Source organism: Pelodiscus sinensis, chromosome 6 (assembly GCF_052426305.1).
Source record: "Pelodiscus sinensis isolate ZL-2025 chromosome 6, ASM5242630v1, whole genome shotgun sequence".
In the NCBI taxonomy this organism is placed as follows: Eukaryota; Metazoa; Chordata; order Testudines; family Trionychidae; genus Pelodiscus; species Pelodiscus sinensis.
The window spans coordinates 17,620,478-17,638,595 of NC_143057.1; positions in this window are offsets into that span (position 1 = coordinate 17,620,478).

Here is an 18,118-nt window from a genome sequence, read left to right on the forward strand (position 1 = left end):
ATTTTCTCATCAACCCACAGGCTGGCGGTGGGGCTAAAAGAAGGCCCATCTGCAGCCTCCATTTCAACCTGTGGGAATGAATAGCAGCTGCTGCTGCAGCTGTTTTGCACCCCCCTCCCATCCCTCCAGCAGAGAGACTGGATCTGCATAAATACAGACCTCATGGTCCTGTGTTTGACCATACGCTCTTTGGATAAGAGGTTTTCTTTGTGTTTGTGCCTCTTGCAGCACTGAACACACCAAGAGCACTTAATGAATAATGAGTAATACACAGGCTATTCATTTCATCTTCTGCTCAAAAACACATGGAGAGTGTCTCATTAAGCAATTGTTTTCAAGAATGTGAAAGTTAACAAAGACATTTCTTCTCTTAAAATGCACAGTATTGGGGTTTTTTTCATTTATAAATTCACTTTCCAAGTTAACAAACAATAAGTGAAAGAATGACCCAAGGAAAAAATAGACATAAGACCAATACTGCAAAGAGAAATCACTTTAAGATTACAATTACCATACAATGATTAATTGGTGTTGCACACTGTTCTGTCTATATAATTTCTGTCTGCAATATAATTGGGCAGGCTGTGAGGGATTGCAAATGGTGCACTGCAGGACACAGAATGCACACATAGGCCATTTACAACTGAAACTGTATTTAGCCAGCAGATCATACACACATTAGATTATACAGCAGAAAATCAATGAACCTCAGAGTAAGATTTTTTCTTTCATATGTGCACAAGTACCATCTCATCCTGCACAGGCATGACTATGCGCTTGGAGTATAAAGTCAGTCATTGCAACAATTCAGGCTTCAGCAAAGAAATGTCTAATGTTTGGGGACTTTTCTTCTCTTAAATTTGGAAGCACTACAGACTAGATATTGACTTGAAATACAGGCCTGAGCCAGGGCAGTAAGTACTCCACATATAGCACTAGCTTGACTTTGGGGCCAGCAATATAAGAATAAGCAGAACTACTCAATCCCTTTCTCTCTTAGGGTATGTCTACACTAGCCCCCTAGTTTGAACTAGGGAGGCTAATGTAGGCGTTCAAAGTTGCAAATCAAGCCCAGGATTTCAATATCCCGCGCTTGATTTGCATCTTCTCGGCCGGTTGCCATTTTTTGAAATTTACAAGTCTGGACTAGCTGCCCGTGTCTACATACAGCAGGGACCCGGTAGTTCAAAATAAAGCCCTAAATTGAACTACCTGTTAAACATCATTCCAGGAGGAATAACAGGTAGTTCGAACTAGGGATTTATTTCGAACTACTGGGTCCCTGCCACATGTAGACACAGGCAGTTAGTCCGGACTTGTACATTTCAAAAAATGGCAACCGGCTGGGAAGATGCAAATCAAGCGTGGGATATTTAAATCCCGGGCTTGATTTGCAACTTTGAATGCCTACATTAGCCACCCTAGTTCAAACTAGGGGGCTAGTGTAGACATACCCTTAGATGGACAGGAAATGGGTGGGATCATGTCTCCACTTTCTATTTTCTGGACAGAATAACCATGCTAGCATGGAAAGAGAAGGAATTTACTGGTGTTATAAACCAAGAGCAAATAACTACTCCACATAGAAATCAGGAAGCAGGGGGAAAATTCAGTGTTAAGCAAACCTTTCCCAGGCTACTCAAAGGTTGACATGTCTTATGCTCTAGCCCTAACTCAGGGGGGTGCCTAAAGTCACATCTCGCCCCCCGCAATTCCCTCATGCTCTGTTGAAGTGTCAAGATGAGAATACAAATAAGTAACACATTTCAAATGTGTGACTCTGAATCAAAATAAATTGTTTCTAATACAACAGTGGTAAACGAATGTCTGATTCTCTGCATGCCAGGTTGAAAATGTCCCCTAAATTGGTTTTATTATATGGTCTAGCTTTTCAATTCTATCATCTCAAAACCCTAGGAGTAAAAAACAAATGCAAAATGCCTCCTAAAATGACAATCTGCTCTGCCCCTGGCTACAGTGCTCTGAAATCCTGCTGAGCATCTCATTAAAGGACTCTAAATTACAGTTGGCTTTCCATCTGAAATTTGCATATGAGAGAAGATAGGCCTGAAGGCCTTTCTTCTTTTTGCCCAGGAAAATGAAAGCATGTGACAAAAATGTTGTTCAAGCTACCCACACTTGCAGTTGACCAAAAACCACTGACCAGTGCAGTTTTAGAACCTAAGATAATAAATGGTATGGCATTGAAAAAGGATGGGAAAAAACAATAATTCACAAGTTTTTGAAGCTGCAAAGGAGAGTCTCTGCAGCCATTACTCTCAAGTAGCCTCTTCACTAAGGGCATGTCTACACTACAGCGTTATTTCGAAATACCTTATTTCAAAATAGTTATTTTGAAATAGCTTATTTTGAAATAACGCGTCTACACACAAAATGCATTTCGAAATAGCTTTTTGCTATTTTGAAATAGCACGTCCACACTGAGTGGATGCTGAATCGCATTTAAGGCCGGCCGGAACCAGGTCCGGCAGGGCATCAGGTCAGGAGTTACTTTGTGTCTGTGCTTAAAGGGTCTGTGCTTAAAGGAACCCCCTTGGATAACCAGTTCTCAGCTTTCCCTGCTTGCTTGCCTACCTTGATGAGGGACAGCAAAGCATTTGTATCTCTGTGTGCTCTGGTTGCCATCACTCGGGACACCACAGCACTCTGCAACATGGAGCCAGAGCTGCCCCTGGGCACTCTGGTGTTTCTCATGGGCGCATTGCTATGAGCCTGGCTGCACTTTCTGCAGGCTGCCATCTGGGAGGTCCATCGGGGGGCGGGGCAGACTGTCAGTATCCAGGAGGCCCTGCGGGAGAGCTTCCACCCTGAGGAGCACTAAGAGCCTCCCTGGTCTGCCCCACTGGGGGCTTGTGCCTGATTTGTCCCTCACGTCCTTCCACTTACCCCTCCCTAACCCCCCTTCCTGATGTCAAATAAAATACATGTATTTTCATGAACACAAATTCTCTTTATTTAACAAAACTGGGGGGAGGGAATGAAACTCTGGTGAGACTGGGGAAAGGAGGCAGGAGAGGGAAGAAGACAGGGTGGGAGAGGGGAGGGGAAACCTGGAAGGAGGAAGCTGGAAGGGGGAAGCAAAGGGAAGAATGGGGAGGGGAAGCTCAGGGCTCAGGGTTGGGGGTCTCACCAGACCAACTTGATTTTCATGCAAACCTGCTCTTGGGTTCACATGAGGCCTTTGGTGGCCAGGCTAGCAGCTATCCTGCCATAGATGACTATGTTCCTCTGTCTAGTGCGGAGATCATGGACGTTGGAGGCATCCTCCCCAAAACCTGAATAAGGTCCATGATCTCCACCCTGTACCAGGAAGGCACCTGCCTTCTCTGGGTCCTGGCAGGCTCATGGGAGCTGGAAGACTGCTCCTGGGGAGCAGTGGAGGGCTGTCTGCCAGTGGCTTGCTGTCTGCCAGTGATTTGCTGGCTCATGTTTTTGGGCCACTGGGTCAGGGGCAGTGACTGCTGGCTCTGGGCTGGCAGACTTGGAGCTGGCACAGGCACTGTGGCCAGAGTCAACCCCTTTAAGGGCTCCAGGGATGGAGGAGGGAGAGGAGTGTTCTTGGTTGTGGCTGGAGTGGCCACCAGGGCACCCTGGGAAGGCTAGAGGCCCCTTATTTCGAAATAAGCATCTGCACAGCACTTATTTCGAAATAGCTATTTTGAATTTGGCATTATTCCTTGTAGAATGAGGTTTACCAAATTCAAAATAAGTGCTCTGCAATTTTGAAATAGCGGTTTGGCTGTGTAGAAGCTAGTAAAGTTATTTCGAAATAACGTCTGTTATTTCGAAATAACTTTGCTGTGTAGACATACCCTAACATTAGTATTCTGAATAAGCAGGAAAAGAACTCAAAATGCTAGTAACTGAACGCAGTTATGATATATCAGGCATCACAGAGACTTGGTGGAATAATACACATGACGGCAATATTGGTTTAGAAAGCTGCAGCTTGCTCAGGAAGGGAAGAGAGATGTTATCTTCTACACAAAACAAATGTATACACTTGGACTGTGGTTAAGATGGAAATAAGAGACAGACTTGTTCAAGTCTTGGGGTACAGATAAAAGGGGTAAAAAACAAGGATAGTGTCATCTTAGGGTTCAACTACACACATGTAACCAGGAAGAAGAGGTAGATGAGGCTTTTTTTAAATAACTAACAAAATCATTCAAAGCACCATACTTGGTAGTAATGGGCAACTTCAACTACCCAGACATCTGTTCTTGGAATGAATTGGAGACTTTTTAAAAAATTATTTCAGGAGATGGAGAAAATTGCTACAGGGGATGCTGTTTTGATTTGATTTTGATCAATAGGAAGGAACTGGTTGAGAATTTCAGAGGGGTAGCCATGTTAGTCTGTAACTGTAAAAACAATGAGCAGTCCTATGGCATTGGGTACGTCTACACAGCAACATTATTTAAAAATAATTGATGTTATTTTGAAATTAACAGTCCACATCTATACAGCAGGCAGTTACTTTGAAATAATGTTGAAATATTGTCAAGCTGGAGGATTTCTTACTCCAACTGCTGTAATCCTCATTGTAGGAGGAGTAAGGGAAGTCAGAGGAAGAGTGCTCTATTACAAAATAAGTGCTGTGTACATGCTCCCAATTTCAAAATAAGCTATGCAATCGACGTAGCTCCATTTGCATAGATTATTTCAAGTTATGCCCTGCTGTGTCACTTGCACCCTAGTTCGAACTAGGGACGTAAATGCAGGCATTCAAAATAGTCAATGAAGCGGGGATTTAAATTTCCCGTGCTTCATTAGCATGGTCTCGCTGGCGCGTTACTCCGAATGCCAGCTGTTTCGAAAGTGAAAGTGCGTGCCGGGACGCATTACTTCGAACCAAACCCTTTGGTTCGAACTATCATTATTCCTCATTTTTTGGAGTCTTGGGGTAAAGATAAAAGGGGTAAAAAACAAGGGTAGTGTCATCTTAGGGTTCAACTACACACATGTAACTAGGAAGAAGAGGTAGATGAGGCTTTTTTTTGGGGAGTAACGTTAGTTCAAACCAAGGGGTTTGGTTCAAACTAACGCGTCCTGGCACACACTTTCACTTTCGAAACAGCTGGCATTCGGAGTAAGGCACCGGCGAGACCATGCTAATGAAGCGCGAGATATTTAAATCCCCGCTTCATTGACTATTTCGAATGCCTGCATTTGCATCCCTAGTTTGAACTAGGGTGCAAGTGTAGACATACCCTTAGAGACTAACACATTTATTCAGTCATGAACTTTCATGGGTAAAACCCACTTCAGCAGATGAGTAGTGAGAAAAAGCCATGAAATCTAATAAACGTGTTATTCTCTAAGCTGCCACATTGTTCATAGTTGAGAATTGGAAAATGGAAGGCAACTTAGGTGAAAGGGATCATGAAATGGTAGACTTTGTGATACTGAGGAATGATAGGAGAGAGAACAGCAAAATAAAGGCAATGGATTTCAAGAAGGAAGACTTTAATAAACTCAGGGAGTTGGTAAGTAAAACACCCACGGGAAGCAAATCTAAGAGGGAAAACACTTGAAGATCTTTGGCAGTTTTTCATAAAGACATTATTAGAGACACAAGAGCAAACTATTCCACTGTGTAGGAAAGATTGGAAATATGGCAAGAGACCACTCTGACTTAACCAGGAGATCTTCAATGATTTAAAAATCAACAAAGAGTCCTACAAATAGTGGAAATTAGGTCATATTTAAAAGGATGGATATAAACAAATCAAGACTGTAGGGGCAAAATTAGAAAGGTCAAGGCACAAAATGAGATCAAACTAGCTAGAGACATAAAGGGTAACAAGAAAACATTTTACAAATATATGAGAAGCTAGAGGAAGACCAAGGGCAGGGGAGGGTTTTTACTTAATGAAGGAGAAAAAACAATAACAGAAGAGATGGAACTGGCAGAGGTGCTTAATGTCTTCTTTGTTTCAGTTTTCATCTGAAGTTTGATGTTTGAGTGGACACTTAACATAGTGAGTGCCCATGAAAATAGGGTTGGATCAAAAGCTTAGAAAGGGAAAAACAAGTTATAAATTACTTCGACAAGTTATATGTCTTCAGATCACCAGGGACTGATGAAATGTATCTGAGAATACTCAAGGATCTAATAGAGGAGATATCTGAGCCTTTAGCTATTATCTTTGAAAAGTCATGGATCAGTTCCAGAAGATGGAAAAAGGAATATCTAGTGTCCATCTCTAAAAAGGGAAATAAGGACAACCCAGGGAATTACAAACCAGTCAGCTTAATTTCTGTATCAGGAAAAATAATAGAGCAAGTAACTGATGAATCCACCTGCAAACATTTGGAAGATAAAAATGTGATAAGTAACAGCATAGATTTGTCAAGAACAAATCATATCAAATAAACCTGAATACTGGTTGGACCTTCCTGGATCGGCACCCCTGGAACCTGAACAGTCCTGAACAAGGGACTTTGCTGGACCAGGGGAGGTCAATTCTGGTGCTTGCTGCAGGCGTCCAGGCTCTCCCGAGAGGCCACAAGCCTCCTGGACACAGGGCTCAGGAAAACATTTTCTGGGGAATAATTATCAGTGATTGACATTCAAGTTGGAAGGGCATATTGACTGGCATCCCATAGGAATAAATTCTGGGTTGGGTTCTATTCAGTATCTTTATCAATTATATAGCTAATGACATAGGGTATGTCTACACTACCACCCTAGTTTGAATTATTGTGGTTAATGTAGGCAACCGAAGTTGCAAATGAAGCCTGGAATTTAAATATCCCGGGCTTCATTTGCATCTTGCCGGGTGCCACCATTTTTAAAGCCCCGGTAGTTCGGACTCCATGCCTGCAGCTACACGCGGCACGGAGTAGGTAGTTCGGATTAGGCTCTCTAATCCGAACTACCGTTACTCCTCCTGGAACAAGGTATACCGGTAGTTCGGATTAGAAAGCCTAATCCGAACTACCTACTCCGTGCCGTGTGTAGCCGCGGGCACGGAGTCCGAACTACCGGGGCTTTAAAAATGGTGGCGTCCGGCAAGATGCAAATGAAGCCCAGGATATTTAAATCCTGGGCTTCATTTGCAACTTCGGTTGCCTACATTAACCACCTTAGTTCGAACTAGGGTGGTAGTGTAGACATACCCATAGAGACTACACTTAAAACGTCTGTGAATGATACCAAGCTGAGAGGGTTGCAGGTGTGTTGAAAGCTAGGATTATAATTTAAAATCATTGAATCATAGAAACAATGGGCTGGAAGAGACCTCAGGAGGTCATCAAGTCCAGCCCCCTGCCCAAAACATCCCAGCCAGGTCTTTGTGAAGCCAGGACTTAAAAACCTCTTGAGATGGAGATTCCACCAGCTCCCTAGGTAACCCATTCCAGTGCTTCACCACCCCCCTAATAAAATAGTTTTTCCTAATATCCATCCTAGATCTTGCCCACTGAAACTTGAGACCATTGCTCCTTGTTCTGCCATCCGTCACTACTGAGAACAGCCTTTCTCCAGCCTCCTGGGAACCTCACTTCAGGTCGTTAAAGGCTGCTTTCAAATCCCGCCCTCGCTCTTCTCTTCTGCAGTCTAAACAAACCCAAATTCCTCAGTCCCTCCTCATAGGTCATGTGCTCCAGCCTCCTAATCATTTTCAGCACCCTCTGCTGGACCCTCTCCAATGCATCCACATCCTTTCTATAGCAGGAGGCCCAGAAGTGGATGCTGCACAAAGCCCACTGCACATACAACATAGGGTTGTTGGCTTACTTAGGGTTGCAGGATTTGACTCATGCTATAGTTCTTAATATAAAAGGAATCTTTCAGCTTTTATGACACAACAGATTTTCTTTGTTTCAAAATTTCACTCATCTCTGACTCTCCTTATTACAATGATGCACTTTGGTGTGAGCATAATCACATAACAAGGTGTGTATCACAATGGACTACAGTTCCTGTTTCCCTCTTATTAAAAAGAAATTGCTGTCAAGTTAGATAGAATGCTAGTAAAATAGTTGCACTAACACATCTGGCAGAATAGTCTAGAGAGAATGCTTGCAGGATCCAGTATTTTTCCACTGCTCAGGAGCAGCTTTAATTCAAAATAAAAAGGGCAGTGGTGGGAAGAATGAAAGTCTGGGAAATTAATAGTGATTTCACAGCAAAGAAAATGGAGCAAATATTATTTTATATTAATGTTGCATCAGTGCTAAGCAATGCAAAAATTACATCATGTCAAAGGGCAAATGAAAAACGGCTTTTTTTATTTGCTTTCACTAACACACTTCCCATTTTAAATAGTAACATCTGAATTACACGCATTATTTTCAGTGAGAGTATAAAAGTAGTAGATTGGCAGATACTGCTATTGCACTAAGCATTAAAACTATTTTAGTGTCACTTTGAAAATGATATTTTTTCAACACAGAATTATATTTTTTTATTTTCAAAATTACTTGAAAGCTCAAAGTGGATCTAGCTCCATGAAAACTGAATACCTTTCCCACACATTTTCAACTATAAAATGAACTGCCACTGCCTCCAAAATGTGCCTTTTTTGCTTAACAACTATAACTAAATATATTAGAACATACTAAACATTGACTGAAGGTAAACAGAATCATACTATCTCCAAATAAAAACTTGTCTATTTTTTTTCCTGGGTCCACTTGCAAAAGTGACATTTTTGTCCATCTTCTCCCAAAATCCATTTTCTATAGAGGTAAATTGAGTTCTTGTTTACCATTTAAAATGGGGAGTTTAATATTTATATTTTTCTTACAATAAAACCTATAAACTTGATTTGGAGGAAAATAATTAATTTAGCATATTTTCCTATACTGTTGCCAGTAATTTGATAATAAATTTATGGGATTTAAAAAACACCCTCTTAAGTAGTTCAAAACACAGTAAACTGGCATGTTAAAATGTTTTCAAGGAAGATTAATAACATCCTCAAATGCTTCCTCCTTCAATTTGCAGGCAAACACATTATCTATTCCATAACAACTGATTGCTTTTTCTCTTGGAATGCCCTTGATTTTGTGGCATTTTACTGGCTTCTGATAATAATCTGGAAGATGTTGTTAAGAAAAAAATTCAGCTCATCAGACATTCTGCACAGAACACAAATGTCTCCTTCTGATAAATCAGCCCTATTCTCAAAGTGACAATTCTTACTTTGAGTACAGGGCTGTACTGCAGCTCAATACATTTTAGAAATGAAAAAAAAAAATCTGAGACTCTCTGGAATGCAAACCCTAAAATATATTTTGCATTTTACTCCACTGATTTCTTCTACCTCATTCTGGCTTCCTGAATTCTTCTTCCTTGTCTTTGTCAAGTCTCTAGTAACTATTGTTACTGACTTCACTGAAACTGGACAGAGGCAAAGAACAAGGCACAGAAATATTTCCCGCTGCTGAGCTTGAGCAGCAAGATACCTACAGCTCCAGCAGATGTTTTTGCTTTACACTAATGACACTCATTTTCACTACTCAGCCTAAAGGACAACAGAACTAGAACCTTGTCACCAGACACCAGTAATGAAGCACTGACCAGGATGAGAACTGAAAGGCTTCATCATGGCATAATGCAAATGAGTAGAGTTGGTCAGAAATTCTGTGGCAGAATGTTTTCCATCAGAGAAAGCTGATTGGGTGAATCTAAATGTTGTACAAAGACAGTTTGGTTTTGACAAAGTCACAGAAGATCCTAGGCACAGTTCAAACCAGCCTGCCAGGTTTCTGCCAACTCAGTCACCAGATCCTTGGCAACCCACCTAGAATCCATGGCTCAGGAGCTCTGACGCTTCTGGCTATCTTTCAGCCTGGCAGGTAAGATGACAGGGAGATGGGAGCTCTGGCTCCTAGATTTATGTTCCCAGTAGAGCTACCTGTGCTTTCACAGTCCACAGTGTCTGAGCAGCCACCAGGCAGTCTCCCCTGGAACCAGGGCTTCTTTCCGTTTCATGGAAAAAATAATTGAAAATTTGGGGTTTGGTTCTGAATCAAAACTAAACCAGATTTAAATACCAAAATCCTCTGTGACCTGGAATTACCTTTCTCCACACAGATCTGCAAATGACTTATTTATTTCACACTGCAAGATTCTCTCTCTTTGGACCCAGTTCTGCGGGTTGCTGTGTGCTCTCAGTTCAGCACTTTGCCTAGTATATAGAACACAGGACTAGAATTTAGGAAACGTGGATGTTATTCCTGGCTCATCCACTGGCTTTCTGGGTGATCTTAGGTAAATCACTCTACTGCACTGTGCCTCCATTTTTCCTTTTGTAAATTGGGGGGAATGATACTGATCTCCTTTGCAAAACATTTTGAGATGTACTGATGAAAACCACTAAGAGCTAGGAATTATTATTATTACAGGATCAGCCCCAAATTTAAATGTTTTCTTTCTTTCTTTCTTTCTTTCTTTCTTTCTTTCTTTCTTTCTTTCTTTCTTTCTTTCTTTCTTTCTTTCTTTCTTTCTTTCTTTCTTTCTTTCTTTCTTTCTTTCTTTCTTTCTTTCGAAGCTCTTCTCCTCCATTCCCATAGCCTTCAGCAATATTCATTTTGTTTTACATTTTTACATTCAAGTAGTCTACTAAATCTCAAAAGAAATTGCCCTTTTGGCTTTATCTTTAAGGTACATTTATGACTAGCCCTTGCCCTATTCTTGACATGACAATACTTGGCAATTTTTTATTAGAAATAAAATATTAATCCATTTGACTCCATGATTTCCAAGGGACATCTCATTTAGTTTTCCCAGTGAAGAAACAGTTTCACAAAAGGGACAGAGGTTTGTAGCTAATGATTATCGTGCAACCCACAGAAGAGGGAGTAATCCTGCCTCGTTCGGCAAAAATGGGATTACACTTGCAGTAAAGTGTATGTTGAAGGGCTTTGCTGGATCTAAGATAATCATTCAATCTTCACATGAGGAATGTGTAATAAGAAAGGAGGATGATACAGTGGCTATTACACTAGGCTGGGGCTATGTCTACACTACAGGGGTTTTCTGGGATATCTAAGGTATCCCGGAAAAACTTCACTGCGTCCAGGGAATGCGTCTGCTCTTCCTTTTTTTTTTTTTTTTTTTTTTTCTGAAGAGCAGACATGCTCTTTCAGAAGCCCTGTCTTCCTCATTCCACAAGGAAGAAGGGCTCTTCTGTAAGAGGAGGTTTTTCTGAAATGTGGCCCAGTGTAGATGGGCCAAAACTATCGGAAGAAGGTACGCAAATTGCAAAGTGCAATTTGCTTACATTTTTCTGAAAAAACATAGTAGTCTAGACATAGCCTAGGTGTTGGGGGACCGGGATTCAAGTTCTTTCTTTGCCACAGAGTTTCTGTGTGATCTTGGGTATCTCATTTGTGCCTGGATCCTTAAGGGTGTAGATGTTGCAAGAGAATATTCACCTACCCTGCAAGAAAATATTCTTGCAAGAAAAAGTGGCCTACCCTGCAAGAAAATATTCACCCATGATTTGAGTGCTCAGGGCATGATGAATTGTAGACACTTAAGAAAGGGAGTTTCAGAAGCTAGGACACTGATCAGGAAGCTGCTTTAACTAGCAAGTACTGAAATGTCAGGGAGAAGAGAAGGGCTTAAGAGTACTATTCTGGCGTACTTGACTGACAAGTATCTCATTCTACAAGGGATCTCCTGGAGTTTGGTATATAACTCAGACCAGCTGCAAAGTTAGCCTCTGTTCTAATATCCAAAACCACATTGCTTCTTCTCTCTTATACTCACCATACATTTCCCTGCCCCTCTACCCCAGTTGTCTTGTGTTTGTTTTGTCCCCCTTCACATATTTGTGGCCTGCCTTTGGCCCTCCCTGATTCTGCAGATGGCAGGTGACAGATTTTTAATCAGGCTCTGTGCACATGTGCAGGATCAGTACATGTTGAGGGTGGTATTCCCACACCACCTCTGAGAATTCCTCCTATGTGGCAAAAACAATGGGGAGTTTTGTGGCACCTTAGCCTTGGTCTACACTAGGACTTTATTTCAAAATAACGCCCTCCCCACCGCATTGAATTTATAAGTGGAACTTCCACACTGCCAAGCCTGTTATTTCGAAATAACAGGCTATGGAATTCAAAATCTATACGCCTGTTTTTCATCAGGAGTAATGATAATTCTGAAATAGTTATTTGGAAATAATGGCAGTGTGGACATTCTGGTGCTGCTATTTTGAACTAATTACTCTCCAGAATAATTTGAACTAATTACGCCCCAGTGATTCCTGGGGCTCTCGGTCCAAGCTAGCACATCCACATTAACAGAGCCTGCCTTGGACTAATTTCAAGGCTTCCCCGTAGTGTAGACATGTTATTTCAATTTTTTTAAATCTGGAGTAAAGTCAAATTTAGTAATTTTGAAATAGCTTCCTAGTACAATCATGGACTTGGAAATTAATAGATTTATTTGGTCATAAGCTTTTGTTGGTAAAACCTACTTCGTCCGAGGAATTGGAGTGGAAGTTACAGAAGTAAGAGTATATATAAAAAAAAAGTTTCTTGTGTTAATGAAGTTAATCAAGTCAGAGTAATTTACAGAATTTGGTGCAGAGACGTGAATATTAGGAGTGGAAATTATCTTTGTAGTGTGTTAGCCAATTAAGAGCCTTAGGGTATGTCTACACTACCCCGCTAGTTTGAACTACCGGGGTAATGGAGGCATACCGCACTTGCAAATGAAGCCCGGGAAATTCAAATCCCGGGCTTCATTTGCAAGTGCGGTATGCCTACATTACCCTCCTAGTTCGAACTAGGAGGGTAGTGTAGACATACCCTTATTCAGTCATAAGTTGATATGTTGAATTTGCAAATGAATTCCAGTTCAGCTGTCTCCCTCTGTAACTGGTTTTTGAAATGTTATAGAAGGATGGCTACTTTCAAATCCATTACTGAATATCCAGGAAGGTTAAAATGTTCCCCTACAGGTTTGTGTGTTACCCTTCCTGATGTGTGATTTGTGCCCATTTATTCGTTGGCACAGAGACTGTCTAGTCTGGCCAATATATATGGTAGAGGGGCATTGCTGGCACTAGATATATGATATATGATAACATGATATATGTCCTCCAGTGTTGGACCATCCAAAAGCTGAAATATTCAAAGTTTTTTTGCCTCTGTCTTCACAGATAAGGTAAGTTCCCAGACTATTGCACTAGACAACATAGTATGGAAAGAAGGTGGGCAGCTCTCGGTGGAGAAAGAACAGGTTAAGAACTGTTTAGAAAAGGCAGACATACACATATCCATGGGGCCAGATTAAATGCATCCAATGGTTCTGAGAGAGTTGGCAGATGTCATTGCAGAGCCTTTGGCCATTATCTTTGAAAACTCATGGAGATCAGGAGAGATCCCAGATGACTGGATAAAGGCAAATGTAATGCCCATCTTTTAAAAAAGGGAAGAAGGACAATCCAGGAAACAAAAGATGGGTCAAACTCACATCAGTCCCCAGAAAAATCATGGAGGGAATCCTCAAGGGATACATTTTTAAAGCACTTGGAAAAGAAGAAATTGATCTGGAATAGTCAACATGGATTTACCAAGGGTCTGACCAATGCGATTGTCTTCTATGATGAGGTAACTGGACATGCGGAAGTTGGTGGATGGGATATACCTTGATTTTAGGAAAGCTTTTGATACAATCTCCCACATAATTCTTGCCAGCAAATTAAAGTATGGATTGGGTAAGTGGACTGTAAGGATGATAGAAAGCTGGCTAGATTGTTGGGCTCAACTGGTAGTGGTAAATGGCTTGAAGTCTGTTTGGTGATTGGTTTGAAGTGGGGTCCCCCAAGGATAAGTTCTAGGGCTGATTTTGTTCAACATGTTTATTAAGAACCTGGATGAGGGACGGATTGCACACTCAGCAAGTTTGCGGATGACACTAAGCTAGAGGGAGAGATAAATACAATAGGAATAGGATTCAGAGTGACCTAGAAAAATTGGAGGATTGGGCCAAAAGAAATCTCCTGAGGTTCAACAAGGACCAGTGTAGAGTCCTGCACTTGGGATGGAAGAATCCCAACCACTGCTACAGGCTGGGGACGAACTGACTAAGCAGCAGTTCAGCAGAAAAGAGCCTACAGATTAGAGTGGATGAGAAGCTGGATGTGAGTCAACAGTGTGTCCTTGCAGCAAAGAAAGCTAACGGCCATGTTAGGATGTGTTAGGAGGAACATTTCCACCAGATCTAGAGAAGTGATTATTCCACTTTATTTGGCATTGGTGAGGACACATCTGTAATATTGTCTCCAGTTCTGGGCATCTCACTACAGAAAGGATGTGGATACATTGGAAAGGGTCCAGCAGAGAGTAAGAAAAATGATTAGGAGGCTGGTGCACATGACCTACAAGGAGAGGATGAGGGATTTGGGCTAATTTAGTCTGCTTAAGTGACAGTGACGAGGGGATTTGATAGCAGCCTTTAACTAACTGAAGGGAGGTTCTAGAGAGGATGAGAGGGACTGTTGTGAGAAGTGACAAATGGCAGAACAAGGAACAATCATTTCAAGTTGCAGTGTGGGAGATCTAGGTTGAATATTAGGAAAAACGTGTTCACTAAGAGAGCAATGAAGCACTGAAATGGCTTACGTAGGGAGGTGGAAGAAAATCCATCTCTAGAGGTTCTTAAGTCCCCGTCACAGCTTACTTCCTAAACCTGACATGTCAAGTATAGTGATGGGGGCCGGCTAACAGAATAAACTCTGTAAGAACCTGCCTCTGTAACTTCTCAGAGACAAACTTGTTTGGCCTCAGTCTCCCTGAGACTCAAAAGGAACTGCTGGTACCTCCCAAGTGAGTTAAAAACTATGAAATAAACCCTTTTCCAGGGAAGAGCTCACTTGGGAACCCCCTCCTTAAGGTAAAGCTCTCCATGCAGCCCCCAACCTTTGTTTTGCTCGGATTTGGGCAAACAAACAGAATACATTCTCAGAGAACAATGGACTCTGCCCAGGGAACTAGGCATGTAATCTTAAGGACACAACAATCAATCGATACCGGTTAATCAAAACAAGAAGGAAAACTATTTTTATCAAAACAAACTACTGTTGCAAGCATAGTAAATGACTACGTATTAGATAGCTATGCAGTGACATAGACTCAGGGAAAATCCCTGGGCTGTAATCCTTTGTTACAAAAGAGAAAAACCATTAGCCACCTCAGGCATGATTTCCAACCCCCCAAACAAGAGAACAATAAACACTGCCAGACTATCTAAACTTTTCCCTACTTAAACTATTCAAAAAATCTGTTCTTGGAGAGAGACAGCGTCTCCCATCTCCCTCAATACCTGGGAGAAACTGCTCTGATCTCAAAGAAAGAAAGAAAAACCCCTGTGTCCCAGTTTGAAATTCCTATCTTCATTTTTATTAGCTGATTGCCCGAACCCTCTCCCTAGGTGTGTCTCCAGTTGCTTAACCTTTTTCTCACTCTTCAGATAAGTCAGACTGTCCTTAGCAGCTCCTATTTATGACAGTCCCAGTTTGACAAAACCCTGGCTGAGATGATTTAGTTGAGGTTCTTTGCGTAGGGGGCTGGACTCGATGAACTCCTGAGATCTCTTCTAACCCTATGATTCTATGATCCTTCTTGCTGTTTACATGGTTTCAAAGAAGAGCAAGAATGTCTGTAAAGAAGTTGTAGACAGGGGTGGAAAAAAGACCAGTAGTGCAGAGATGGAATCAATCTGAGAGAATGGATTGCAATTGGGGTGATAGTCGTATATGATACATAGCTCAGCACATGCATTGTAATCTCTGAAAAACACTACTGTCAGCCAATACTGACCTATTTCCCAGTTGCAATGACCTCTCCCATAACTACTAGAAAAAAACATGCTGAAGAAATCTTTACATATTTGCATAGTAAAGTCCCAGTTCATTATGACATTTAAGTTCGTGCTTAACTTTAAGCCCAATAATAATCCATTCCCTGTTTAGCACAACAATTAGCATTTGTTTAAGCTTCTCTGAAGTGATTTGCTGTACAGGAATGTGAGTATATCTATGTTTAAGGTTAAGCACATGAATTGGGGCCTTACTATGCAAGGTTTGGGACATTATAATGCAACGTTTTGCAGTTAGAGCTGTGGGCGATACCATTATTTTTCACAGTTTTATCCTGTCACTGCAGCTAGCTATTTCTTTCCACAGCAGTGAATCATCTAAGAAGTAGCAGCAGATGAACTAAATGATATTTCAGTAATGTTCTGTGTTCATTAATTGCTGTGATGGGGGAAATCCAGCATGAAGCAGTAGATGCAGACTGATTCACACAAAGCAAATACTCTTTGCCACAGTTTAAGAAGTAGTTGCTCAAGGGCTGAATGGATAATGAAACCTTTGGAACTTTATATGTTACTGACTTTCTTAATGTAATTTCAATCTCAATGTTTATGCAGAGAAACACAGCTGACTTTTATTTAGGGCTCTGAGAGCAAAATTTAAGTACAGAAATGGATCCATCAACAGGATTTGCAGCTAGGCTAGTGAACAACTACGATCAAGTTTAGCAGAATGTGATTTTTAGGTTTTTTTTATCATTTTTTTTATCATTTCAACAGACACTATCAATGTTTATTTTAAAGTATTCTTTTCAATATTTATCAGTTTAAATTTGCATAGTTGCAGGAAATTATGGGAGAGTCAGACAATAGGGGATGTCTAAACACCAATTATTTAATGACAAAAGACATTGAGATTTGAAAAGTTAAAGCTCTGCAATACAAATTGTGAGAATTATATATACAAAGTATCAGAGGGGTAGCCGTGTTAGTCTGAATCTGCAAAAGCGACATGGTGTGCTCCAGGCAGCTCTAAAGGGTATGGTGGCCAGTGCAACATGCTCTGGGTGGCACTGAGGGACAGTTCTCACCAACCCTTCTACCTGGAGGCCCCACCCTTCCAGGAGCACAGAGCCACTGCCTGCCCCAACTTGGCCAGGAGCCAGCAAGTCTGTGGGCCCTCTTGGCTCTTTGGCTGATTGTGCCAACCCTCCACTGTCCCCTTGCCCTGTTCACTGCAGTCTTACCTCCACCTGTCCCCATGCTCCCCTTCACTCCTTCTGTTCCCTTTACCTCCCTCCCTTCAGTTGTCCTCTCTTCCTTTGTGTGATGGGGCCTTCACTGTGCCTTATGAAAATATGCTTATGAACATGTATAACTGGAAAATGCATCATACAAAATAATTAGAATTATAGCACTGGAAGGAACCTTTAGAGGTGGCTGAGTCCAGACCCCTGCAGTCATGGTTAGACTAAGCACCATCTAGATTGGAGTCGGCAACCATTTCAAACCAAAGAGCCAAACTACATCAAAATTCAAAACAAGTGGTCAACAAAGAGCCATATAAGAATACCTACCTATTGCATGATGGAAAATGTACAACTTAATATTATTGATAATTGACATAATGATTAATAATAGCATAAATGAAACATTGTGCTCACAGACTTTGTTTAATGGGACTTCTGCTGCATCTTTTTGCACAGTTCTTTGTAGTTTACATCATAACTAGTCAAATCCAGCCTCATACATGCATTGAGGCTGTCTTCTATCAATCTTATGACAGGCAGCTGGGGATGTTGGAGTGCAGGAGTCTGGACTGAGATGTGAGGGGCTCAGGGCAGGTGGTTCAGGTATGATGGACTTGGGGCACAGTGTTGGAGTGGGGGCAGTGCAGGAGTGTTATGGCAAGGGTCTGGGGATGTAGGAGTCTGGGGTATACGAGGAGCTCAGGGCAGAGGGTTTAGGTGCATAATGGACTCAAGACACAGGGTTGGAGTGTGTGTGTAGGGGAAGAGGGGGAAGGTAGGGAGGATAAGAGAGGAGTTGGAGGCAAGAATATGGGTAGGTACTCTAGTGGCCTAATAAGCTCTCACACGCTGGGGTTCTGGGTTTGAGTACCTGTATGCCAAAGCCAGGCCACCATCACTAGATTGTCCAGAGCTGGAGTTGGCTTTAACAGGAGGTAGGTAAGATAAGGCATCCAGTGAAGGTTAGATGGGTCCTCCAGTGGTCTAATAGATGATAATAAGGCATCAGCACCCCAAAGCCTGGGGTTGTGGGTTTGAATCCACCTGCCCATAGAGTGGGCAGCTT